The following is a 26,774-nucleotide window of genomic DNA, read 5'->3' on the forward strand; positions in this document are numbered from 1 at the left end:
CACTTCAGTATATTGCTCTATTCCACTGTGTGTGTGTGTGTGTGCACACGTGTCAGCAGCACTATGGGCACTAGCATCTGGTGCATTTGTAAATAGGCACGTGTGAGCGCATAAATATGTATGTAGGATATGTGTGCGCTCAGGGTGAGGCTGCCATGAAATGCATTTTCAGAGACAGTAATGTCACCCATGGTTGAGTCCTTGTACACTGTGAAGACAGACGCTGCTGCACACTTGGCTGTGCAGAGGAGGCATGCTGCTGCAGCTGGCCTCACACACATTCACTCTCCGCTTGCTCACGCCGCTGCGACTGGATTGGCTGCAGATTCTAGTTCCGCATGCAGACTCGGGGACTATTTTCTGCATTCTAGAGATATCAACATGAATGTAAAATCAAATCCAATATCTGTCATCTTGAGCTTTAAATTCCTCATTCCTATTATTGTCAGTGTTACATCAAGCTCAGCAGCTTTCCAGCAGTTTCAGCCTCTTTGAATTGCCAGGGGAGAATATGGTTGTAAAATCTATTTTCATTGTGCTCATAAAAAATCAGGATAGCTTGGCATCATTTTCTTTTAAAATATTTACTAATTTACTCACTTGCGCTCTGCTTGGCTCCAGTCCCCTGGTAACCCTCAAAGGATGATAGCCAATGGATGGATGTCTCAACGTTAAGAGCCAGAACAGAATTTAATTCTGGACCCTTCCATGCCTTATTTGACAAGAGGCTCAAAATAAACCACATCTTCCCAAGAATAGTAACCATTCAACATTCCATTGACTTAATAATTCCTAAATACAAACTAATAAACAACTCTTTGTAGCTGAAATCAAAATATGAATGAAAAAGAGGCCAAAATTCGTTAAAAATAATTTATAGTTTTGCCTCTAGAGTTTATTTATCCAGTAAAAGTGTGATAACAAATCAAGAAATAACTTAAATCTTGGAGCATTTTCCCTTTTGAGTGTCTTGAGTTATGATTAGAAATTGTTGGAGACATATTTTTCACCATCTTTTGTTGCGAGAAGCTCATCACTGCTGTGTTTTCCCCTGCTCCTGCCAAAGATCAGCTGTCACTCAAGCAGCTTGGCCAGTTCTGTGACGTCAGCTTCCTTGGACTGCAGACAGAGACGCTCTCACTGTCACTTTGACCATCTGCTGGAGTTTATTTTTCTGGCTTCTGTACTATCACTGTTTGGTCTAATGACAATTTATCTTGTTTTTATCTTCCAATGTGAAAAGCTGTAAAATGAACATCAAAGAGAGGGGAGGCAGATACCTACTTCCAGTATGGATGGGTAGAGGGAAACACAGACCATGTTGCACAGGGAGGATTGAGGAAGTCACTGTTGAGAGCATCACCATATGCGCCATCCGGAAGTCGTGGCTGACGGCTGGGGTCCACGCCGGGCTGAGAACATGAGGTCCGGAGACCAAGTGGCTCTCAGGTCAGCAAGGGGTGAGGCACGAGAAAACAAAACATCAGTGTGATCACAGAGGATCCAGAGCCGTTTCTGTGATTATGTAAAATGCCCTGAGATAGTGTAGGTTGTTGAATTGAATTGAATTCCACGAGACACTAGGCAGGATATCCATGCCTTAATAGAGACTATAAAGCCCTTTTCAGACATGACCTGCGGGTACAATCCGGAGAATTGGCTACAGAGTTTACCCAGAGTTTGCCTTTTGAGGTGGAACAGCCGGGTTCAGCAGACAGAGGCAGGAAGTGACACCACTTTTTCATCGAGAGATGTTTGTTTTCTATTTATTTTTTAATTTTTGCGCCTGTCGAGTGTTCGAACCCCCTGCTGGCCTGCAGTGAACCCAGCTAAACCACAGGCCAACAACGATGACAAGCGAAATGACTTCTGTGTATGGTTTGAAGCTCTAAATGGATCAGCCCCTGATGGTTACCTTGAGTACATGTCACAAACCCTGCATGCTCCATGATAGACAATGGTAGAAATGGTTCTTATTACACTAACGTTCACGTGTTTATTTTTCTGATAGGTTAGTTTGATTTAATGATTTAAAAACCCTTAAAAAAGGGTGAGGGTCAGGTCATGATTGATAACTGAGACTGGCCCATGGGCAGGCTATATATTTTGTTATATTTCACACATTACACCTAACTGCATATATAATTTGCCTATAATGGTGCAATCATGATAGAGTGGTCATGCCTGGGGTAAATTCAAGGCTAGTTTAATTACCTTACGACTGATAAGAACCATTAGGTTACAGAAATCAGTGTTGGTAAAATAATTTTAAAAAACACACTAAACCCAAACTGTGGGTTTGAAAATTCGACATATCTAGTTAAATATCCTCTCTTATTTTCCACATTTCAAATTTTGCGTGCTCCCAATGAATTATGAAATTCTTCTTTCCAACATGTTCCCCCATATAAGTCCCAGCAGGCCGCCCTGTGAATGACTCCTCTCTGCTCTCAGGAGTCTAATGGCAGTCTATGAATGGCTATCTGCTGTAATCCAGCTGCAGCTTTTTATCCCTGAGCAGCTGCTGAAAGGAGAGAACACACCAAATCCTCCTGCGCCTCTGCTCTGGTGTTCTGTCATTCCAGCTCCTGGTGTGTGTGTGTGTGTGTGTGTTGTGTTGTGTGCGCACAATTAGTCAACAGAGGGAGGCTGTTGATCGATTTAGCCACTTTACGCACAGTACCTTAACCGTACAGCCACACTATGTGTATATGTATATACATGTATAGGTGTATCAACACGTCACCTTTCAGTTTAATTGATCTAGGTGAACGTATGAGTATGTGTTGTAAGTGGAATGCACGTCATATTTGTTGCACTGCAGCCTTCACATCTTAGGCCTGTGTCTAATGTCTACATTGTTTTGAATTTGCTTTCTTTTCTTGGAATTCTGTACATCAAGAGATAACATTGGAGTTTTTTACAATGGGCAGGTACTGACCTTGATCATTTAACCTGCTAAAATGGTAAATGGTTTGTATTTATATAGCGCTTTTCTAGTCTTGATGACACTCAAAGCTCTTTACAGTCCAGTTTCACCCATTCACCTATACATTCATACAGTGCATCTATTAGCAGCACATTTTTGTTCTATGAGGGGCAATTCAGGGTTCAGCATCTTGCCCAAGGACACTTCGGCATGCAGATGGGGAAGACTGGGGATCGAACTGCCGACCTTTTGGTTGGAGGACGAACACTCCTTAGCTGCATTAACCTGTTAGTTTTACACTAAACCCATGAAAATGGATCAAAAGACCAGCTTCTTGTTTTTATTAAAAACAACTTCATTTCAATAAATGGCTCGTTAGAAATAATCTTTCCAAAATATTTTAACATGAAATTATACAAGAAAGGGAGAGCGCATCAATGAATAACAATTAACAAACCCAATTAGCTCATTCATATGGCATGTTATTTGATGGAAGTAGCTTTAAGAAAATTATGATGTTGCAGTAATGATAATGTTTAATACAGTTACAAAGTGCTTTAAAATTAAACATGAAGAGAGATAAATGACTTCAATCTAAAACAAGATAAATAGTTACTAATTAATTACAAGCCGTACCATCTGTTTAAAAAAGTAAAAATATAAAAAATAAAGTGAGTTGATTCCCCCCGAAATTATGCTTTTGATTTGATTTGCATCACAGAAATGTAGGATCAAGTGATGTCGGTTCTTAGCTTCTGCTGCTTTAGTTTTTTTTTGAAAGAAATAAGTAATATTGAAATACATACTTGGCCATTTTGGATATAATTTTTTTTTTTTTTTACACAAATGGACCTTTAATGTATGTGTGCTCTTCCAAATGAATGCATTAATTTCTTGATTTTGTAGACTGTATATTAAGTGCACAGAGCTTGTAAAACAGTAAAGTACGAAAACATAAGTAGTTACTGAGGAACGAGTGAGAAAAGAATGAGGAACAAAATGACAATTATTTGATTAATTCATTAATGAGTAGTTCTTGAGTATCTGAATGAAGGGGCACATAGTGAATAATGATGACATAAATCAGTCAGTAGGTAATAAATAGTTGATGGTTATCTGCAAAATGGGGTACTGACACTTTGTTCATAAGTTGTTCCTAATTAATTCTGAATCAGCTCTGGGCAGCACAAACTAGTAATGACTCATTCATTACTCATTACTTAATCATTCCTTTCTCTCCCGGCACTGAGTACTGCTACCTAATAGTTTCTCATCAATACATGATTATCTGATCATTACTTACTCTTTCTGTGTCACCTATAGCAAAGTTATAGATGCTACAGAGTAGTTAGGGAGCATGAAGTAAATAAGAAGTAATGGGAAACTTTCAAGTTCACCATTTTAATGTACAGCGTGATAAACAAGTTGTTGGGTTGTGCTGCTCAGTACTGACTCACAGTTAATCAGGAATGACTCGTGAAGACAGTGTCATTACTCTGGTTCACATACTGTATAATTATGTATCATTCATTGCCTAAGGATTAGTAACGATAGTAGCTTATAGTCTGCTCTAAAGTAAATGATTTACAAATTCAACTTTTCTTCTTTCTTTCTAATGATTTATGCCAGATAAATGTGTTTTGTTATGTTGTCTCGTGAACCAGTGAAATAATCCAATACCATTTATTACTTTTCGCATACACTTACACGAAACAATCTTTCTATTTTGGTTCAGCAGTTATTAGTAGAGATGTCAAACCACACAGGGCAGACATTTCTAGCTGTTAATCTGTAATGAAGTGTTAATATGCAGCAAAATGATCACTGGGAAAAATGGTGTTCTGAAACTAAAGCTGACTTTGAAAAAAACGCATCTGCAGCAATTAAATAGACATCATCTACAGATACAATTGAAATAATATTCCATAATAATAATGTAAATGTATTATTTTGCAGCTGGTATGCCAGACACACATCATGCGTGAGAGGATTTGGTTGCTATACTTCCTTTTAGCTGTGTACTGACTATTGAAGGTAGGAGATTCACAGCCTGCATAAAATGGCAAACAGATGGACAGCGTCATGAAGCGTCCAGAAGGTAAAATCGGAGTTAATCCAAGTGCGCTGTGGTCATATTTAAAGTTCAAAATGTGTCAAATATTCCAAATGCTGCTTGAATAAAGCAGTGCATCACTCTGCTCCTCGCGTCTCAGTCGGTGTGTGAGTGTGTTTCTGTCAGTGTCAGGGTGAGACGGCGCGCTGGCTGGTTCTTTGTGATGTGAAGGACAGGCGACACAGCATGAAACAATGAACACAGCGTCTCTGCTGTCGAGCTGTCCCGCACCACGTCTGACTGTAAATAGCAGAAACATAAAAACACGTGTTATGACCTGGACAGGTGTTTGTTGCAGCGCCGGCGTGTGTGTGTGTGCCTGTGTGTGTGTTCAAGCATACCTAACCCAATCAGAAGCTCCAGGAGCTCTACAGACTGAGCCGGTGTTGTTGAAATAACTGATTTACTGGAGCGATTAAATTCTTCCACCGCTGCACATCCTGAAGTGTGCGTGTGTATGAGTGTTTGTGTGGGTGAGAATGTTAGACACTATTTTCCATGGTTCATTCATTTATCCATCACCTGCAACATCAAACCTTACACTGACAGAATTTGACAGGATGTTGGGGGAAATTATGCATTTTATGCTTCAGTTTCTTTTATTTGATCATAGAGATTAGAGTGATTTGTTCAGCCAACATCAATGCCATGTTTGACCAGGACGTGTAATTTGAGTCTAAAATAAAACAAGTCTTTAGGACAGCTTTCTTCCACCTGCGCAATATCATGAAATACAAAAACATCTTGTCTTATAAGGATGACGAGTAACTGGTCCATACATGTGTTACCTTGAGACTGGACTACTGTAATTATTTGTATTATCAGGATGCCCCAGTAGTCATACAAAGCCCTTAATGATCAAGCCCCTTTATATATTAAAGAGCTCATAGCACCTTATTATCCCAACAGGTCACTTCGCTCCCAAAACACAGGCTCTCTTGTGGTTCCTAGAGTCTGTAAGAGTAGAATGGGAGGTAGAGCCTTCAGCTACCAGGCTCCTCTCCTGTGGAACCAGCTCCCACTCTGGGTTCGGGAGGCAGACACCATCTCTACATTTAAGGTTAGACTTAAAACGTTCCTTTTTGATAAAGCCTATAGTTCGGGCTGGATCAGGGGGAGTCCTGAACCATCCCTTAGTTATGCTGCTATAGGCCTAGACAGCTGGGGGAACTCCCATCATGCACTGGGCACTTATCTCCCTCTCTCTCCCTGTCTTTGTCTCATACGTACGTATGTGAGAATGCTCTTTGCTGATTACAGCTCAGCGTTCAACAACATTATTCCCTCACAACTTGTCTCAAAGCTCATTGATCTTGGCCTGGAGATCTCCATCTGCAGCTGGATGTATGACTTCCTGACAAGCAGGCCCCAGGTGGTGAGAATTGGCAGCCACATCCCCTCCCAGCTGATCGTCAACCCGGGTGAGCCCTAGGGCTGTGTGCCCCCCCCCCTGTATTCCCTGTTCACCCAAGCATAGCTACAACACCATCAGTAAGTCCGTCAACAACACGACCATCTTTGGCCTCATCACAAACAACCACGACTCGGCTGACAGAGAGGAGGGACCTCGTGGATTACAGAAGACATCAGGGAGGTGGACACCCCCGCATCCACATCGGCGATGCTGAGATTGAGAGGGTCAGCATCTTCAGGTTCCTCGGCATGAACATCTCCGAGGACCTATCCTGGACACTTCGAACAGACACCACGATCAAGGAAGCCGGTCAGCGGCACTTTTTTCTTAGGAGACTGAGAAAATTTGGTATGAACGCCAGCATCCTCACAAACATCTACCGGTCCACCATCGAGAGCTTGCTGACAGGCTGCATCACAGTTAGGTATGGAAACACAGCCGCAAATCCCTGCAGAGAGTGGTAGGGGCGGCACAACACATCACTGGAAACAGTCTCCCAGCCATGCAGGACATTGACCACCAGCGGTGTGTCTGCAGAAGGCACACAACATCATCAAGGGACACAACCATCCAGCACGCAGACTGTTCCCTCTGCACCATCTGGCAGAAGGTACAGGAGCAGGGCTGCTCACACCACCAGACTGAAGAGCAGTTTCTACCATCAGGCCATCAGGTTCCTAAACTTGGAGTCAAGTCATAACCTACAACCCTCTGCACATCGTTTTCCTTCCTGTTTGCACTTTGGAAATGTGAACTGACATACAGACGGTGCAATAACTACACATACACATGGGCAATAACTGTTCACACACACTCCATACAGTTACATTTCAAGCACCTTTGAAAGTATATATTCTTAGTTTTGGAAGCATTTGACTTTTGTAAAGTAAGCTTACCTTGCTTTTATTAAAAATGTAACTTAACTGCTGAGCTGACGTGTTTCTTCTTGTCCAACACCTTTCATTGTACTGTTGACCCTGTGGTAACTGCATATGACTAATACAACCTGAAACTCTCTGTCTCCGATTACATGTCATTAACTTTGTGTTCTCTCTCTCTCTCTCTCTCTGCCTCTGCAGGTATCTCTGACTCCAGAGCTGCAGGATCCAGATCTGACAATACTCAACAACAATTTGTTGTTGTTATTATTATTATTATTATTATTATTATTATTATTATTATTATTATTATTCATAACTGGTGCTGCTATAATTAATAACAAATGGAAGAATCTGGTTCTGCCAGAGGTTTCTTCCTGTTAAAGGGTTTTCTCTCTATAATTTTGCAAGGTCTCAACCTTACTATATATTGTGCTTTGAGATGATGAATGTTATGATTTGAAAAACTATCAATGAAACACATTTACCTGAGTAGTAACTGCTTGAAGCCTCAATCCTTAAGCTAATGGGATGTTTATTTAACGCTTGATAGAGCTAACAAACCCCCCCCGCCCTGCCTTACAAAGCTAATATAAGCAAACCGCTCTCTGTACCTATCTATGTGCTGACACTCACAGATGAAATCAACCAGCGTAGGCAAATGTATAACCTAAAATGTCAGACTGTCCCTTTAAATATGCATGGAGGCACTTATGTGTGTATGACTCGCAGTGTATCGTGCACTCCCTCCTCAGGCGAGGTTGTCTGTGATTGGCCCTGAGCAGATTAAGAGGCTGGAGGTGACAGAGATGTGTGCTTTGTGAATGGCTGCAGTACTCCAGTCTGGGTCCCACCTGATAAAGCTGTCTCTGACAATGAGAGAGGGAAGACGAGAGGAAGGCAAAAGTGAGAGGTGGAGAGATAGAGAGCAACCAAAGGGGGAAAAGACAAGGAGGAAAAGATGAATCCAGTGGAGCTGTGAGGGGATTAAGATGGAGGAATGAGATGAGGGTGAGAGGAGGCGATATCAGAGGAGAGAAGGGGAGATAAACACGTGAATAAGGCTGAGCAAGATGGTGACAGAGATGTGAAGAAGAGAAGGCAAATACAGATTAAAGAATGTGTAAACCAGAGGAGTGACTGACATGGAGGAGGTGGATTAGAGCAGTACGGCATTTCACACTGCTGGGGTTTGTCTGATAAGACATTTTATACCCAATAGAAATAAAAATGTCTTTTTTTTATTTTCAGTTTGTCAATAGAATATTTTCTGTTTTTGAATTGAATGAATGAAAGCCGGTTCACTTGCCTTCGTCTCTGACTCTGAACCCGTGGCCTCAGCTGTACCAAATACAATCTAACAATACAACGTCAACACATTTTTAAATGATTCAACTGATTTCAACTCTCGCTGATTTCATTTCACACAAACTGACTCATACTTCAACTGTGACACTGACATGAAAACTCATCTTCAGCTGATTTCACCACCACACGACACCTCAACTACTTTCAATGCTTGCATGTGTTCAGAAATGTTTTTGTCACTGTAAGTGAACATACTTCAATGTCTTGTAGTGGTAGTAGTGTATCTTTACCTTGATGGCATTTTTGTAAACAGTACACTGTAGAAAGTCTTTGCATCTGTAACATCACATATACATTAACATTAACCAAGATGGCTGATCGTTCATTTGAATGATATTTCCTCATTGTTTGCCTACAGTTAAGACCCTGATGCATTTAGATCTGGTGGAAATTGGCCACTTTGCTAAAGCTGTAATCATGAATCTGTTTTTTTTTAGGGAATTGTGTGTCTTATCAATTAAGCAATAGTCACATTAGTGTCCTATAAATTCAGTTTCTTCCTCATTGTTTCTGCATAGAATTGCATAAATACATCTAAAGATTGATCTTCAATATAATAATAACACATTATTTGTTTTTTACACATTATATTCTGATCATTTTTGATCAATTTGATCAGCTTCTCAGAGTTATCAGCTAATGTTTTCATGTTTCCACTCACCCAGATATTAAAGCCTTGAGTGGATGATCTTGTCCATTGTCTTCATCACCCCTGCTGTGATAACCCTTGCATATTGATATATTGTGCTATATATTAGTCCTTAATTTCACCATGTCGTTGTTTATGGTTATTCCATTTGTACTTTGTATGATGGGAACCTACTGCCATTTAGAGGCATTTTTAGAGGTTATCCTAAACAGTATCCTGTTACACTGATGACTCATCGTACTCATATTCACTTCCCTTTCTTGAGGGCAGGTATTCTCCTCACTGTTGGGGGTGTGTAGTCTTTTCTAATTAGTTAAATGGAACCAGAGGGTCTGAGAGCCTGATCGTTTCTTCTCCCTGATTGGCCACTTTCAAGGAGGTGTAGCCTAAATATGTGTTTGAATGTCCTTTGCTTCACTGTTTACCTGATGAATGTCCACAGGGCCGAAACGCTTTGCACTTCATATCGTTAATTTGCAAGTACAGGACAGCGTGCAGGATTCCACTTGTCTCACCTGCATGTGCTTTTCAGTTTGCCTTTAACACATAAGATTTACCGCTCAGACACCATTACAACAGCACAGAAATCTCCAGAGGGTTCAGGGGAGGGGTGGAGCAGCATGCAGGAGGCAAGACATAACGTATTAACTCCGCTGCGGAGATCAAATGTTTTTGTTTTCAGCACATCGACACTGGAGTCCGCTCCTATCAACAGAAACTCTACTGACATCATAGTCTGTGTCTTCCACGTGTATATGGCACTGCTTTTTCATCTTGACATATTTGTATTCTTTTTGCTTTGTTTTGTCTTTTTGCTACTGCCGCGTTTGACAAACGTCATCAACACACCAACTCGCTTTGCGGTGAATCCCGTGGAGGATCTGACGTGTTCTCACGTGGGCTTTTTCCGACTCTCGCTGAGTTTTTACAAGGGGACTGCTCGGAAAAAAGTCCACAGAGAGTCCGGGGTCTGTCACTTGGTCATTTGCGTTCACATGTAGCCCCTCTCGAGAAGCTATTATGTTACCAGATCAAAGTAATAACTTTGGTGAGAAACATTTTTATCATAGTTGATAGAAAGAATGGGCACAACTATGAAAATATGACCGTTAAATTAAAAAGAGAAATCCATTAACAGCAATTATTTAGCCTTCTTTAACCTCGAGGCTTCTGCCACGTAGGAGTAAACTCAAGTGAGAATAAAGGAAGCAACAGACGAGGGAGAAAGAGCCGTGTGTATGGTGTCTCCTCTGCTAAGTGCTCAGGTGAAATATGTGAAGAAGCGTCCATGTTGACACACTATTCATCTGCCCCATATTTCATTCACATCATTTAAGCCTGGCCAAGGAGGAAATGATCTCTCTTTCAGACACACACACACGCACGCACACACACACACACATTGCAAATGTTGTTTGCTTGTATCCTTTCATTCCTTCATCTCTGCTCTCTCCCTCCTCCTCTCCCTCTGTCTCTGTCTACCTGCATGTTTGGCCAGTAATGGACGTTAGTTAGATATCGGGAAACTAAATGAGTGCTGACAATGTCTGACTGTGATCAATGAAGGCAGAGCCTGGCGGCGTGGGCAGGTTACATCTAATGTGATCAACTGCCCCCCCCCCCCCCCCCACACACACACACATACACACACACACAGACACACACACACACACACAGCACCACCCTGGTTAAATGTAATGTGATGAAGTAGTCTGGCTAGCTGATCTGATAGAAGAAGAGCTTTTAATTTATGCCAGACAGTGATGTTTAGACCAGAAGGCAAATAGATTGAGACGGCAGCACAAAGTCTTGAGTTCCACCTCAGTTCCACCATTTACTGGCTGAAGCTGCACATTCTGAACTCCTTAGAGTTCAGAACATTTAAAAAGAGTTCTGTCATAACAATGGGCCGTCTCCAGTATCACCTACTCTGTTCAATGAAAAGAAGCTCAAGTCCGCTGGAAAAGTAGCAAGACTTTGCCAAACTTTGTAGAACACATCACTTCTACATGAACATATGGCGTCACCAGTACTCCGGAGTTTACCAGCTCCTAAAATTGAGACTTTATGGGTTGTGGTTAGCTGCTAATGCTGCTTTGGTTTGAAAACTTGTCACAGACATTCACATTTGTGTTATGTTCTGTTTTTTTGTTTTCCTTGCCGTCAGTAACAGTTACACCTCGTTTCCGAGCAAAGAAATCCCTGCTCTTACTTTTCACCACTGCTGTTCCCAATTCGAAATATTAGTGTTAGCATTGGTATTATCGTTATTATTAATATACAACTTAGCAACCAGAGAATAGACCCTCTGCTTCCTGTTCGCCAGCACACACATCACCAGTGTACACGAATGATCATGGGATGTGTTTTTTCAGATGTGTTAGTATTATTTCTCATGTGGAGCTAAAATAATTGTGTTAATGGAGATTGTATTAGCTGCAAAACTAAAAATAATAAAATAAATAAAATAAAACCAAAAGTCAATCTAAACTTAAAATCTAACGAGCCTTTGTTACATTTTAAAAAAGTTCTGCACGTTTTTCCACTTCCTGTTTTCAGTCATTCCACTACTGCATACCTGTTACGTGACTAGTTTCCTGTCCCCGTTTTCCCTCCTGGTGAAAACCTTTTTTTATATTCAGCTCATTGTATTGCTCTTTGACAGATTCTTGTTCCTGTCGAGCATTTGTCCTTGTGTTGCTTTTTTATGTACGACCTTTGTCAGTATTTTTGGACACCAGGTTTTTGCTTGCACTTTGCCTTTGCTTGCCTTTTTTGTCCGACTACTTGTGTATGAATAACAGGACTGTGAGTAAATATTACAACTTGTATCTCAAACCTTGGTCCCCTGTATGTTATCTGAGTCTCGGTACTCCGCCGGTGTCACAGATTTACCATTTTCTATAATTGGTTTTCAAGCTCCTATCATCATCAATAGTATGATCAAAGGGTTTATATATGGGCTGTTGTGCATTCTTTGAAACTCAAGGGTCATGAATATGGTCGCGGACAATGGAGAAGGAATCACCAAGGCAACCAATGAGAATCTATGATTGGTGGTTAGAAGCACATCCACAGCTCATCCCAGTTTTTTGTCCGGCTGACGATGAAGTCACTAAGCTACCCACATCGGCAATTTCTGGAATAAACATGTAGAACACTTGTGATTTGTAACAACTTGGGTTATTTTCACTCTGCAGGCTGAGACTACTTACTGTTCTTATTATGACAGGATATGGTGACATCACTACAGATCTCTGATGTGTAGGGAAACAAGAGCAGTGATGATCGACACCTGGAAACACACCTCCAGCTCATTTGGCTGCTTCCTGTTTCAACATTGGCCGCACTGAATGAAGTCAGGCAACGTTACCTGTCATCACATTATTGGATTTCCAACATTTTAGCACTATGGATTGTTTTTATAGAATATTGCAGACCGGCCAACATGGTGGGTGAGGAAGGTTAAACAATCAATGGAAATTAAAAACTGATAATGCCATATGTAGCTCAGTTTGGGCTTTTTATCTCAGATACATTTCAAAATGTGAAAAAAGTGAAATGGTCTAAACACTTGAATAGGCTACTTTCTGAATGCACTGTTCAATGTTAAAGGCAGTCTCAAAATTGCTCCTGACTCCAAGTACTCTGACCAACCTCCCACCCAGAGCTTTGTGATGATGTATCAATGAAATGTTTGTATGTATTTGCTGTATATCTACAAATAAACTTGAACTCCTCTTCACCCGAGTATATCACTCACTTCCCATTTTCATCAATACCAGTAGTACACAAGCTCACACTATATAGGAATCATATAAATACTTAATAAGTTAATGTAACACCATTACATTTTATTGCTTCTCAACAGACATAAGAAGGCACATTTGGCCCAATAGGACCATTTAGCCTTCAGTGGCTGCGGCAAAGTTTCCTCAGAGCACCACAGGACAAATACAATAATAGTCATTACACATAAGAATGTTATATTGTCCTGGAGTTAAGGTACACTGTGTCTGAAAAAGAAGCTAAGATTGAGCCATTTCAAATCCGGGAATACTTTATGGAAATGACATGGTTTTACAGTGGTACATATTTAAACAGAGGTGTGTGGTTTACTGTGACTTTTCATTTCAAGAAGAGTTCACAACCAAAATATAAATAATGAATAAATAACAAAGTACAACAACATTGCCAAAGAACACAACCACTAAGTTGCTGCTGTTAAGTAATGTAATAGCAGCAGCACAAGGATTGGTTAATACTGCAGCCTTGAACTCGTACACCGATACAGCACAAGATCCCTGTATTCTGCTGCAATATGAATACATCCTAAGCTTAGTGTCACTATTATTATCATGGTTATTGAATATTGTTTCCAGACGCATTTCCTCTCTTGTCCTGTTTCAAAATCAAGCTTCTTTGTGGAGCTTTTCATATTTTGTGGAAATTAGTGGAACCACGTGAATGTAGGAATCCCTTTCGACAGATGAATGGATGTTGTGTTCGACCCAAACATGTGGGTTTAGCTCAAACACTGTTGTTGTGCAGATAGTGTCGAGTGAGACATGGAGTCCCTGCTTCCTCCACGGAGGCAGGAGTTGACCCTGACCTCTGCCTAAAGGGATAACAACTGAAGATAGGAGGAGAAAATTGGACTTAAATAGAGGAACTAAAAAACCCTGGTGAAGCTATAGTGACTCCAGCCTGATGGACAGCTGCAGGCGGAAGGAGGAACGATGGGAGAGAGAATGTGATCCAAAACAGCACAGGGATGTGTAGAAGTCACAGGTGAGGGAGTGCGAGAGTGCAGAGACATTTCAGTGACAGAGGGGGAAGAGGCAGCCTCTGCATGTGTGTGAGAGAGAGAGGGGGGGGGGGGGGGGGGGGGCAAGGCCTTCATCCTCAGGTGGGAGAGAGAAAAAAAACCCAGCTGAGCCTTGTAAACCCCCTTCAGTTTAAATAGACGTTGCCTAGCAACTCAAACCGACACATTCTGAGGCGCATGAGCTAGCAAGGTCAAAATTAATTAGTTACATGTGTAAATTAACGAGTGGTATATTTAATTTGATTGCCTATGCTATAAGGAGGATAATAAATTGTATGTTTCATGATTATATGTTCTGTCATCAGCCACAACATTAAAAACGGCCTATTCTGGGAAAGTGGTCTGTAACTGTCCCACTATCTTTCCCAGCTTGTATTTAACTCTGTCTGCTGCTGGGTGCTGGGGAGGTGCTCAGTGGATTCATCAGAGCCTCTCCACTCTTAATAGCTGCTTGCTGCTGCTAGAAACAAAAACTCAAATGATGATCTTGGAGAAGCTTAAAAAGCTTTCTTGAGAGGAACAGAATTAAATAATCAGTAGTAATTTGTTTGTGGATTTGTGACCATGGCATAACGTTGCTCTCTTTTACTACCAGTGATGTTTTTCACCATTAACACGTGCAGGTCTGTGAGGTTGCTGGTCCACAGGGGGACATAATGTGATATGAGGTGGGGCCTGAAAGACCTTCTGTGTCTCCGTGGACCATATTTTTTACTTTGTCTGTAACTCTCAATTAACAACAGTGGTGATTTTGGCAACGTATGCATTATATTTGCAGGTCTGCTGCATTACATAGAAGCCTTAAAAGATGTTGGGAGAATTTATGTATAAAAAGAAATCCCTTTACAGCTGTTGCTTATCTAACTTTGCAAATTATAACAAATCCCAATGATTGAATCAGTTACTGTTATTATGAATTTTATTTTTGTATTCATTTTACATGGCAACATTCACGTCAATGTGTTTGTGCGACATCTTTTATTGTGTTGCGTGTACATTACTGCTTCAGTGCTTGTAACCAAAGAGCCATATGTTCTGATAGACTATCACAGCATTCTGTATCAGTATTGGAAAGATGTCAAAACTACTGTCTTCCTGTAGATTATTTTTCATCTTGATTTAAATGTTTTTCTTTTTTCCCCCCTGATCTCTTGTCATGTTGTGTGTCTGCCTTCATCATATATACTTCACGCCCACAGGCATTTTTCAGAAATAATGTGCCATTAAGCATGGAGGAGCTCCTGCTGAGGTCCAGGCTGTGGACATCATGGCTTTGACTCGATTCCCATCTGCCATCTCTATTTCTACTGCCTCCATGTTACACCCACTGTACAGCAAAAAGCAAGGAACATGTTTGGTGTTGAGTGTGTGTGTGTGTGTGTGTGTGTGTGCGCTGCTGGGACCTGTAATTGAACTTCTTTATTACAATGTGTCAAAGTCTCTAAGCTGGAAACTATTTTTCTAAGTTCGCTACTTCTTTAGTGGTTTGTGCCATGGGAGTAATCACTTTTGAAATCAGCATGCAAATTGAATCACATCCTGTGAATAAATGTGTTAGCTCTTTGTTTTCTTTTTCTCCTTCAGTGATTTAATATTTTGGTATTGCCCCCTTCACCTGTTCGTCTCATAAAATTCCTCAACACAGGATCATTAGCATTGGAGCCAAAGACTCCTTCATTTAATGAAATCACTTTAATTACAGTATACAATTAAATTTTTGCTTGATCAAATCAGAATGCCTTCAGTTTCTGTGGGGGCTGAGAAGGATTTGTTTGTATTTTTCTCTTTTTCTTTTGCTCACTGCAGATTTCAAATCTTGCCTGACCATGAATCGTTTTTGCAAATGACACATTAAAACCATTTGTTGAATAGGTCATTTCAAATTGCTGAGATGATACCGTAAGTTTCATAGCAGTAAGGAGGAAATCACTGAACGTGTATTCGAGAAAACCAGGTAGTGTGCTAAAAACCTGGAGACCAAGTGATATTTAAAAACAAACCACTGCTATCTTTCTTGTCTTATTTTGTTCACCTGTAACTGCCAAGGCCCCGGTCATCCTTTAGTTTGGAACCCTACACTGTGAGTGAACAGCTGCATGAAGCTTAGAAAAGCCAAATTGCATTCCAAGTGATTCAGAAACAATAATGCCATAAGCTTGGTTGTTACAATCAGCTCCTTCTTGTCCTTCAGGTTGTGTCCGGGCTATTGAACAGCACTGAAGAATCGAGTGGCATCCCAAGGCTGTTTGCGTTCAGCACCGAGGCAAAGAGGAGACGCGGGGCTGGGTTTCCTCGAGGCACATCCCCGCTCTAAAGAAACCGTAATGAAGCCCATTCATAGTTGCACCGGAATCCATCTCCACTCACACTGCATAAGACATGCCAACTGATAGGATCATCACACACTTATTTCCATTGCAGAGATCCGTTTCACTTGTTAATTCAACTTTTAAATATGCAAATGCTGCATCACACTATGTTAGGTTATCATCTCTACTTAAATGCTAAGAAAGACATAGGGACGGGGATTTGAACATTTGAGATGAATCCATGTTGTGCAGCAAACAGCCTTTGTTATCCACAAGTAAATAAACATTATGCGAAATGGTCTGCATTTATTGAGCTCTTATTGTCTTGATGACCTCTCAAAGTGCTTTACAGTAAAGTTTTGCCATTCACACACGCAATCATACAGTGCTTCTATGTGCAGCACTTTCTATATCACACATCATTCATGCTTTACGGCACAGCTGTGGCAATTTGGGGTTCAGTGTCTTGCCCAACAACACTTGGGCATGCTGAAAGGGGGAGACAGAGATCAAACCCCCAATCTTCTGGTCAGACAACGACCCACTCTACCTCCTAGCCACAGCCGCCCCGCCGTCAACGTTTAACGTTTAACAACAACAACAACAACAACAACAAAAATATATATATATATTAGAAGTTGATAGACTTTTGGACCCATATCACCACTGCATTTTTGCTATGCAGCCTGTCTGTGCTGATTTGATTTTCCTCTCACCACTTGTCCTCTTCATGATTAGTTGTCTGCAAAAGCGTTTTGTTCAGAAAATGTACTGCATGCTCTAGGCTGCTCCTGTGTCTCCCAACAACAGCAAATGAGGTTCATGTAATTCGCGGGGCAAAGCAGACAGCCACTCCTGAAACGCTTCTTAAATGCACGACAGCACATCTGGTGACATCAGAGTTATTCTGTGTATTAAATAACACTTTGCATTGGGACTGGTCTGTGGTAACAGTCAGTCAGTTTACAGTGTTGAGCACTTCATTTACTTGAGCTCTGAACTGTGGCTAAGAATATTACTGCATCTCAAAATGAGATTTAAATTTAAAGGTCATAATCTGATTTTAAAAGCTGAAACTTTGGTACAGCATTACACATGCTAAAGGTCAAAAGTACAGTCCAACATCAAGGTAATGAAAAAAAGATTAATTTGAATGCCTTGTTGATCCAATGTTCATTACCTTTTTGTTTGACCCTTTTCTTTGGTATTTGTAAAAAGGCAACCCTGAAGAAAAAGACCATTTGTCCAACACTTGTCTCTGGGTACACTGAAGTTTGAGAATCCATCTACAGGGAAAGAGCTTCAGTAAAAGCCACTCAATAAAACTCAACTGAACACCTCCTCAGTGTTGAGGTTTATAGATTTGTTAGAAAGTGGAGGCCCCAGCATTCACTCCACCACTGAAAACTAAAACTCAGAGGAAAAAGGTTATTGTCTGTCCACCTGAGTTCACCCTGTGAGTGTGCTCTGTTGACAGTAGTAATTGCTCATATTCACTGACTCATGAAATGTATTTGCCTGCCCTCCAGTTCCTGTTTTTCTACCTGTGGAATAAAACTAAATATCACTGGGCGCGGTGGCGTCACATCCTTCAGGCATTCTGTACTGTGAGGTAAAAGAGAAGAGACGCAAGGTTCAGAGGTCTGGAGGAGTTCACTGCTGCACCACAGCAGCTCTCTGATTCTTCAGTCTGGGAAGTGGATGGCTTTGGATACATGTCAGAGTGAATATAGGTAGAATGGTATTTTTTACATCTCTAAGATACAAGCACATACACTGAGCAGGCTAATTCAGAAGAGTTTATACTCTATAATCAATGAATCTATTCTAACTCTAAGATGATGCTGTGACAAAGTAATCAACTAAAAAACCCAAAACAAAAAAAGGGCGCATATTAATCTGTGTAGTTAAAAACACTAAAAGTGACAGAAGTGGATTTCTAATTCACTTACACTTGTCCAATTCCTTATTCTAAATGTTCTGTGATTACACAGTAAATGAATGATTCAAGACCTGCCTTCTGCCTTCTGCCTTCTGTCAGTCACAGCTCAGGTAAAGCAGCACACAGACCAAATCATCTGTGAAATAAACAAGATGTCATTGTCATGTCAGTGGATTCACAGAGCAGATTAAAAGCAAATGGTGCTAAATTACTTTTATTGACAATGTGAAAATGGAATAACATTATGTAAAAGAAAATGAAATTATATGGCAAAATACAAAATGCACTTACATGTACGCAACAGCCTTCTCTTGATAATGTTTAGTCTGCACTGGACCTGCCACACATCAATGTGCTCACCGACTAAAGCAACAGTAAAAGTTATTCATGCTAGTTGGTACAGGATGTTCAAATTCTAAATCCTTTTCAGAGATAATTGGAAAGGTTTCAGGTTAAATGTGTGTAAAAAGACTGATTCACAGATGACTGAGGAGGACTTCCCAGTAAGCAAGAACAGTTAGGCATACAGTCACATCCCTGGAGTCCTTGGTGTGTCTGGAGAAGGGTGCTTCGGCCATGTAGCCTTTGGCGCTGAACTCATCTTGTCACCTACTCTACTTTCTATTTTCATGGACAGAAACTCAAGGTATGGCCAAAGGATGGAAGGTCTGTTACCCTAAGAACTGGATTTCTCTGTTTTGCTGATTGTTGTAGTGCTGGCCAGTGTGAAGCAGCAAGATGAAGGTTTGTTCCCCCAAGTGTGAGGCCACACTATTCTTCAAACAGTGATTAGCCCCCTTCAAGTTGGGACTGAGTCAATGCCTTAAGTAGAGGCAAAGAAGGGTAAACCTGCATCTTTTTCATTTTCTCCTTAGATATAAAATGTTGAACCGTTAAGACATAACTTTTATTTGGGTGTTGACCAAGATTACAGACAATGGTTTGCTTGTGATAGGAATGTGATCCACACTCAATATGACCCAATGAAACCACAACAACAACTGATCTAGATCTGACCTAGACTAGAATGTTGCCTTCTTAATATCTGGGCTGATATAGGAGCTTCTTCAGGACCTTATTCCCATATTTACTTGCTTCTGATCTGAGGCAGAAGCCATTCGGGCGCCATCTTAAAGAATTTACCAGGAGTGGGGTTCGAACCCACGAAGACATACGTCCATTGGATCTTAAGTCCAACGCCTTAACCACTCGGCCATCCTGGTCCTCAGATAGCACATGTCAGGCATTAACTTGTTCTAACTCTACTCCCACAAGACTTTATTTATTTTCAGATTTGAAGTCTTCAGCCCCAACCAATGCTGATTCTGCACATTTACTATAATTCAGTCAGCTTCCTCTGGAGAAAAAAAAAAGCCATTGTAGAAGTTTTTCATACATTCAATAGTACTTGTTAGTACCTGAAAACAAGTAGCTTCAAACATTCACAATGTGGCTTTGTGTTGTGTGGGGTTTTGGGTGACAGAAATAATTAAATCAAGAGGCTGAAGTCAGTCTTAATCCTTAAGGACAGGATGTGGAACCTGAATATCTGGAAATGTTGCAATTTTACACTGAAAGAAGTCCATAGAAAGCCTCCTCTGTGCCTCCCATTTGAGATTTTCTTGGCACATCCAATTGGGATGAGAACCTAGGTGGACCCAGATAACATATCCCTGATGTTGATGATGATGTTTTTGTTTTGATTTGGGAGAGGGGCCTCTTGGCTTTCTTGCACATAAACTCTATGGGTCATGATCAGTGACAATTTAGGATAATTTCCATTTGCTGTTGTTGTGTGCTCTCAACCCTTTTTGGGGCTTATATTCACATGAATAAACTCTGTACTGACACGATTTATTGCCAATCCGAATGGACGTAGTGTGCTTTGTGTAATGCAAGGGCTGAGGGTTGGAATGGCAGATGAATGGGTTGAGCAACCAATTTTTGGTGGAGATACCCATTAAAATGGTCTGTATGTATATAGAGTTTTTCTAGTCTTGATGACCCTTACAATCTATCAGTCAATACTTTCTTTGGAAGTTTTGAACTTTAACCACACCTTATTTTCTACTTTCTTTTTCAGAACTTGCCAGGTGCATGTATTGTAGCGAAAGATACTGTTACAACCATTTACAATTGATGCTAAAGAAAACTAAATGAATATGAAACTATATTTTTTAACAGTACTATAACAACACAATAGTTGCCACTAAAAGGAGGTAACAACAGCTACATAGAAGGAAAGTAAGAGGAGAAAGAAACTCAAAACTTGAAACTCAGTGCTGCTATTGAATGCACACTGACTGTATTCGCTGCCGGCTTCTTTGACACCTGTGGTGGCTTTACAGCTGCCACTTACCCCGGCCTCCAAAGAGATGCTTCTTTAAGGTAGACAGCTCATCAAGATAAATGACAGGTGCCGGGGTGAGGCCTTGACCAACTGAGAGGTGGGAAGGGGGGACTAACAATGTGCTTCCAATATACTGTGAGGAAACTTGAACACTGCAGGTTCAATAAAAGGCGAATGATAGCCTGGAATATGTGCAAACTTTCTAACCGTCTAACAACAGTACTAAAAGCTGTGTGTATGTGTGAGAGAAATGACAAATGAGAGAGGGATGCGAGCATGAGAAGCCCAGCAGAAAGCACAGGGGAATCTAAATGCATCAGGAGAGCTCTCAGGCAGGGTTGAATCAATGTATAGTGCCAGTTCTCTGAGACAATAAAAAATCCTGCCGCTTCAGTGGCCTGGGAACAACTTAGAAAGTCTCATTTCGACGTATTTGAGGAGAAAGAACACATCAACACTAAATGCAGTGGGCTAGGACATCTGCTCTATGTAAGATGATGAAATGGTCATATAGACTTTTTTTTCCTCCTTTGAGACAATGAATGAATCCTATGAAACTGAGCAAAAGATTAACTTGCAGGTTGTTCCGCAGATTGAATGTTACATAAAGAGCTGTATAATACTTGGTAAGATCAGTGACTCAAAACGTTTAAAACATAAGACACCCAGAAGTAGCATAAATGAACACTGATTTAAATGGGAAATCAATCTTATGGACTGTAGACCTTGCCCCAGTGGACTCACAGATACTGTGATGTGAATGAAGTGTTCACTATCATGATATCAAGTCTGAGAAGCCAATGGGCCATGAGGTAAAACACTCAATGAGATGAATCTGAGTTGTTGCCATGAATATAACTAATGCAGAGATCTTGTAATCCATCTCAGAGTATGATCGATGGAAAGACAGTGTTAAATCAACAGTGACCAACAGAAGCCCCCTAGTGAAACTCCCTGAAATTAGCACTATGTAGATTTGTTCTATAACATTCTTAGACCCATAATGGACAAAAAGGCTCAATGTAGATGTAGCAGGACCAAAGATGTTGGTGTTATTCCATGCATTCCTCTTACTAACACCTGCATTTTCCACAATCTTGGACTGCCGACAGTTCAGTCTGAGGTTTTAGGGGTGAAATGCTATTAGCAGCTAATATAGGACAAAGCCTTGAGTCTCACGCGGGTACAGCATCCTGACAGCCTGGTAGATGAAGCTGTTTTTCAGTCTGGTGGCATAGGTGATCCTCTAAGGTGCGTTCACGATACACTGGAGGCTCCTGCGGTTGGCGGCTGTGCAGCTCCCAAACCACACAGTGATGCACCTGGTCAGGCTGCTCTCGACTGTGCCTCGGTTGAAGGTGCACATGATTGGTGATGGTGCTCTTACTCTCTTCAGCTTATGGAGGAAGTACAGGCACTGCTGAGCTTTCCCTGGAGAGGTCCTCTGAGATGGGCACCTCCAGAAATTTGGTGCTGTTGAAGCGGTCCACAGTGGGGCCATTGATGGTCAGTGGGGGGTGTTGAGTGTGGGCCAAATCTCGATTGTTAGCTTAGAAAGAAATGTCAATTTCATACATTCAGGGGGAGGTTGTTATCCGTGCACCACGTGGCCAGCTGGTTCACTTATTTGGATTTGTCGTTCTTGCTGATGAGGCCCACAACAGTCATGTCATCAGCAAATTTGGTGGTTGGTGATATAGGTTTGTGCACAGTCGTGGATCAGCAGGGTGAACAGCAGGGGACTGAGCACTCAGCCCTGGGGGGCCCCTGTGGTCAGAGTGATGGCGCCCAATGTCTTATTGCCGATCCTCACAGACTATGGTATCTCAGTGAGGAAGTCCAGCAGCCAGTTGCAGAGTGAGGTGTGCAGGCCCAGCTGGTCCAGTTTCCCAGCTGCTGATGAACTGGCTGAAGAGAAACGCAAAACATGGTCATTGGGGGGAGCTGGTGATGTTGTGACAGTGAGGAGACCGCCGCATCTGTACGCAACGCCTTCTTAAAGAGTTTACCAGGAGTGGGGTTTGAACCCACGAAGACATACATCCATTGGATCTTAAGTCCAACGCCTTAACCACTCGGCCATCCTGATTCTTACACTCAAGTATCAGGCAAGTTTACTTCTTCTAACTCTACTCCCCCAGACTTTATTTATTTTCAGACTTGAAGTTTTCAGCCCAAACCAAAGCTGATTCTGCACATTTACTATAATTCAGTCAGCTTCCTCTGGAGAAAAAAAAAAAGCTGTTGTAAAACTTTTTCATATATTCAGTAGTACTTGTTATTACCTCGAAACAAGTAGCTTCAAGCCTTCAAACCATTCAGCGCCTTGAGACCTCTGCTTGTTATACATTACAACTAGCTATATATATTGTGGTCAAAAACAACAATCTGACTGTTGATTCTACTTGGAGGTAAGTTTTACCCAGTTGTGTTGAAACAGTTTGAACATGATCATTTTGGGGTCTTTAGTTTTCAGGGCTGCTGAATATTATTTGATTAAAGTGGAGTTTCTAGTGTTTAATTTACGTGGTGGACAAAATATATATTTCTTGTTGTGTATTGAATTACTTGGTGGGGAGATTTCTTTTAACTATTCAAGAATATAATTCAGTCACTGCAGTGTTATGGTCACAGCTCTATTCCAACATTAACGGCGGCTGTGGCTGAGGGGATAGATCCTCTAACCAGAAGGTTGGCTGTTCGATCCCAGTCTTTTCTATCTGCATGCCGAAGTGTAAAAGGAAAAAACAAAACAGTGCTGTCCATAGATGCACTGTGTTAATGGCAAAAAACTGTACTGTAAAGCACTTTAGTGGTCATCGAGACTAGAAAAGAGCTATATAAATACAAATGATGTTGGAGGTCAGAGCTTGGCTTGAATCATGATATTACAATATTCCCTCACATTCAAAAATAATCTAAATAGACTGTTTATTTTAGACCTTGTTTGTTTCTTTGTCACAACTTGAAAAGGGGAACATTACTCTAGTATACTCCATCTTTACCCAAAGTGGTGCTTTGCTTAAAAAACGATTGAAAGACGGCATGAATAAAAGCCCAAAATCATCATCTAGCTTTTCATGTTGTGTTCTGTTCTCTGCTTTGAGAGTCTTACAGCACCTTTTTCAAAAAATATTTTCACTGAACTTTTTGAACTGTCATTCGTGTTTCCTAGTAACTGCCACAGCACACAGGAGATGAAAAGACCCAACATTAAAAAAATCCCTCTCCTATTAGTCCATATGCTCAAGCGCATTAAAATTGGACCTCATTCCTCAAGCCATTAAATTGTTTTCCAAATCTAACCTCCGTGTCCTAACTGTGATGCACATAATTCCATTCTACAGTTGATTTCCATGTTGTTTGTAATGAGGGGACACGTAGAGACAGACATACAGCTCTGTTTCTCTAACAGGCCCAGCAGTAACAAGCACTATGCTAATCGCAGTCCTAATGAAAGCATATCTCCAGGCCCGATTCAGCTGGAGAATAAATGCCTTCATTTAACTCAGCATGGGGGCCCTGGCACTGGGAAAATGCAGTTTTTGAATACATAAATGGCACGGCACAGGTTGGCTCTACAAGGGACATTTTCTTCTTGTGACTGTCAGAAGGTATGGTGACAGAACTGAAAAAAAAGTGTGCAAATGCTTATTGTAGTCATAAGACTGACTTTCCCACTGAATGGAAGTGCACTCACCAGGCAGACAAACAGTAAACCTTTAAGTCAGACACAGCACAGGTGGATTCCGTTCACATCTGGAAAATGTAGCGTTTGCTTTTCATATGTTAATCCCCCAACGGGAGCAGCCTCTCTCACTCACATCGATGAAACAACGTGTCCTCTGGAGATGGCTTCTCGTGATACCTTTTTGCACTTGTGATTTTTGGATGACAGGCCCGTCTTATCTCAAATTCTCTAACACCCACATCAGTGTGTGTGTGTGTGTGTGTGTGTGTGTGTGTGTGTGTGTGTGTGTGTGTGTGTGTGTGTGGGTGCAGTAAGTGTGTGAAGTATAGGGGGAAGAAGAACAATCTACAGTTGATTTCCATGTTGTTTGTAATGAGGGGACACGTAGAGACAGACATACAGCTCTGTTTCACTAACAGGCCCAGCAGTAACAAGCACTATGCTAATCGCAGTCCTAATGAAAGCATATCTCCAGGCCCGATTCAGTTGGGGAATAAATGCCTTCATTTAACACAGCATGGGGGCCCTGGCACTGGGAAAATGCAGTTTTTAAATACACAAACAGCACGTCACAGGTTGGCTTTTCTACAAGGGAAAAATTTGTTGTGACTGTAAGTGGGCAGGGTAAAACAACGCGGCTGCCCTGCCTCCCACACGAATAACAAATGCTTGTTGTTGGTCAAAAGCAGTTTTTTTCCCCAGTGAATGGAAGAGCACTCAACCAGTCAGACAAACAGGACACCCTTTAGACAAACACAGCACAGGTGATTTCCTGGCACATTTGAAACACTGTGAGTGACGTGCCTCTTCTGGAGGTCCTCCAGGTCCATTTTGAGCATGTGTGATTTGTGGATGATACGCACATCTTGTCTCATGCATGGACCTACAGTCGGTGAACAATAGTTGGGCCTACATGTGTATCCAAAGCCTGAGCACATGTCTCCTTTATCCTGAAGACAAAGGAGAGCTTCCAGAACTCAGTCTTCCAGAGTCCTTCACATCTTCACACCAAGGTGTGAAACCTTTGCCTGGATCCTATTGTCGTCTACTATTGGTCACTGTTACGGCCCCCTCTTGTGTCTGCTCCCTGATTGGTCGGCCCATTCTCCGCTCCTAAGACTAAGGTAAATGAAAATAACAAATATGACAGAGAGAGAGAGAGAGAGAGAGAGAGAGAGAGAGAGAGAGAGAGATGTTATACAGAGCTCTCCCTCCATTCTCACCACCTCTGCTTTTATCGTCATTATTTTCATGTCCTTGGTGTTGTCCTTCAGAAAAGCTTGACTTAAAAACATGAATCAAGCCCTGAGGCCTTGGGGTTATGTGTCGCAACCATCAAAGTCTTTTCTGAATTGCTTTTTCATCTAATAAATTACCAGTAGATACTATCATCTGAATAGAAATTATTTTTTAGCTGGACTGGGATCATTGAGATGGTAGGGAATTCTCAGAGTTCACATCAACTTGATGACCTCTTGGATCAGCGCCATGTTGTCCTCTGTCCGGCTGGCTATGCTGTCTCCCTTCTTTATCTGCCTTGACAGCAGTGTGTTCAACTCAGCTGGTTGGTAATCCCCCCCCCCCAAAAAATGCTCCAACATGTCAAGGGAATTGTTCCATCTTGTTGAGATGTCATGGACAGGCTTGTAGTCTGGCAGGTGAAACAAGTCTTGCATTTGGAACTTCAGTTGCTTTTGTGCCTCTGTAAAAAAAAAGCCCAGGATCTTTTTCACTTTTGCCAGAAGCTCTGATAATATATCCACCTTAAGAGATTTTTGAAAGGCAGCGTTTAGTGTGTGCAACACAGCGGGAGGTTTCCTGCAGAGACGCGTTCACAACAGCAACAAATCCTCCTCTCTTGACATGTTCGTCCGTGTCTTCTATGTGTGTGTGACACTGCTTTGTCACCGGAAGATATTTGTTTCCTTTTTGTTTTTCATTTATGCGTCTGTTGCATGTTAGAAGCATCATCAACCCCCCCCCACTCACTTGTGGTGAATCCAGTGGGGATCCCCTGCTGTGTCTAAGAGCAGCTATAGTGCACTAGCACCCTAGCATGACGCACACTTATCTGCAATTGGCCATCAAGCAGGGGAATGATTAGGTTCTAGTGTCTCCAGTATTCTGTCCACATTTAGACAGCAGGAAAGAATTAACAACACAGCCAAGGACTCTACAAGACCTCTGAAGGTGCCTTGTTGTGCATGGCATCAAGATATTAGCAGCTAAACCAACTGTTCACTTGCTGTCTAATATAGCCCAGACCATGAGCTGTGCTGTTATTATGAGGTAATCACCATTAT

The 26,774-nt window shown here is 41.4% G+C and overlaps 2 non-coding genes across 2 annotated transcripts; both read right to left on the minus strand.

Annotated features, from left to right (window-relative positions):
* Window positions 1-19,570: 19,570 nt before the first annotated feature.
* Window positions 19,571-19,653, minus strand: trnal-uaa. Its single transcript has one exon. It is a non-coding gene; the product is annotated as a tRNA-Leu (tRNA).
* A 3,133-nt stretch (window positions 19,654-22,786) lies between these two features.
* On the minus strand, window positions 22,787-22,869 carry trnal-uaa. Its single transcript has one exon. It is a non-coding gene; the product is annotated as a tRNA-Leu (tRNA).
* Between the last annotated feature and the right edge of the window lie 3,905 nt (window positions 22,870-26,774).

This window comes from Hippoglossus hippoglossus, chromosome 20 (assembly GCF_009819705.1).
Source record: "Hippoglossus hippoglossus isolate fHipHip1 chromosome 20, fHipHip1.pri, whole genome shotgun sequence".
Lineage (NCBI taxonomy): Eukaryota > Metazoa > Chordata > Actinopteri > Pleuronectiformes > Pleuronectidae > Hippoglossus > Hippoglossus hippoglossus.